This window comes from Triticum dicoccoides, chromosome 6B (assembly GCF_002162155.2).
Source record: "Triticum dicoccoides isolate Atlit2015 ecotype Zavitan chromosome 6B, WEW_v2.0, whole genome shotgun sequence".
NCBI lineage: Eukaryota > Viridiplantae > Streptophyta > Magnoliopsida > Poales > Poaceae > Triticum > Triticum dicoccoides.
The window spans coordinates 194,934,071-194,936,289 of NC_041391.1; positions in this window are offsets into that span (position 1 = coordinate 194,934,071).

Below are 2,219 nucleotides of genomic sequence, written 5' to 3' on the forward strand. Positions count from 1 at the left end.
ACCAATAGTATAGCAATTATCATCATCACAATGAGTAGTAGGAGCAACATAATTTGGGAAGGATACCTTTTTACCTTTGCTGCCCCTTCTCTTCCTTTTCTTCTTCACATTATGTGTGGGTTCAACCTTCTTTATTGATGGGATTGGTTGAATAGAAAACTCCTCCTCATTACCTGGATCATCATAAGAAATAATAGGAGGAGGTTGGGAAGTCTCTTCCCTTTCATTAGTATTCTCTTCATCTTCTATTTGCTTTCTTTTCTTTAGGTAATTGGCAATATAAGGATTTTCAATGAAATTCACCGTACAATACATATAAATCTTCTCTAGATTAATATCAAGGAAATGCTCAAGATTAAATTTTGGAATAATCTTAGTTGCATGTTTCAATTCTTCATAACCCAAAAGCAAACTAAGTTCATTGTAATGAGAAAGGGAGATCAAATCATCACAATTTTTGGACACGATTCGATCATGAAACAATTTGCATCGGAGATTTAAATGACCACTTTCATTGCAAAGTTCACAATGGTAAAGATATCTTAAATTTTCAGCACTAACTTTAAGCCTTTCTTGAAACTATTTAGTTTCTAAATGCTTATGCCTCTTGAAATATATATCTTCTCTATTCGGTGTGTTCATGCAAACATGCACTCCACAAAAGTTGACATGCTCATAAGAGATATTTTCGTCATCACTAGTGCAATCATCATTAGTACTATGGATATTCAAAGAGTTCATACTAACAACATTGCAATCATGCTCATCATTCAAAGATTTAGTGCCAAACATTCTAATGCATTCTTCTTCTAGCACTTGAGCACAATTTTCCCTTCCATCATTCTCACGAAAGATATTAAAAAGATGAAGCGTATGAGACAAACTCAAATCCATTTTTTGTAGTTTTCTTTTATAAACTAAACTAGTGATAAAACAAGAAACAAAAAGATTCGATTGCAAGATCTAAAGATATACCTTCAAGCACTCACCTCCCCGGCAACAGCGCCAGAAAAGAGCTTAGTTGATGGGGTGTGAGTGCTGTTTACCTTGCCTCCCCGGCAACAGCGCCAGAAAAGAGCTTGATGTCTACTACACAACCTTCTTCTTGTAGACGTTGTTGGGTCTGCAAGTGCACAGGTTTGTAGGACAGTAGCACATTTCCCTCAAGTGGATGACCTAAGGTTTATCAATCCGTAGGAGGCGTAGGATGAAGATGGTCTCTCTCAAGCAACCCTGCAACCAAATAACAAAGAGTCTCTTGTGTCCCCAACACACCCAATACAATGGTAAATTGTATAGGTGCACTAGTTCGGCGAAGAGATGGTGATACAAGTGCAATATGGATGGTAGATAAAGGTATTTGTAATCTGAAATTATAAAAACAGCAAGGTAACTAATGGCAAAAGTGAGCGTAAACAGTATTGCAATGGTAGGAAACAAGGCCTAGGGTTCATACTTTCACTAGTGCGAGTTCTCTCAACAATAATAACATAGATAGATCATATAAAAATCCCTCAAAATGCAACAAAGAGTCACTCCAAAGACACTAATAGCGGAGAACCACTACAAAAAAAGACACATCTGTGACATTTTGGGCCGAACGAAAAAAAATTCTATCATAGATATGACACTTCTATGACGATAATTGTGACAAAACCCGGTATCATCATAGATGTGGTGGGCTCCTATTCTATGACAAAAAATCATGACAGAAAATGGGCTTTTCGTCCTGGGCGGGCCGGAGACGCATCTGCATGACATTCTTTGGGCCATCCATGACGGAAAAAACCATGGTAGAAGCGAGGGGGAGGAAACTTTCGGGGAGTTGCCGGTTACGGTGGGAGGTCGGGGGCGGAGCAATGCGTGTTTCTCTCGTATGTACGCGTGTTTGTGTGCGAGGCGTTGGCTCTAAATGAAGCCGAGCAAGGCGTTGGGCTCTAACTGAACCCGAGCGATTGTGCTGCAGGCTACACGTTACTGAACCCGAGCGATCGATCGATGGCTGTTAACTGAACCCGATGAAGCGATTCCTTCGCTATTGCTGCTAACTGAAGTCGATCGATGATGCCTCTGGGATGAACAGTGAGTTTTGTGGGGGGGGGGTTGGATGAAAAGTGAGCGGTGGCGTTGCCTCTGGATGAACAGGAACCCATGGTGTGGAGGGTTGGATGAACAGTAGACGGTGGAGGGGTGGCTGTGGAGGGGTGGTTGAACAGGAC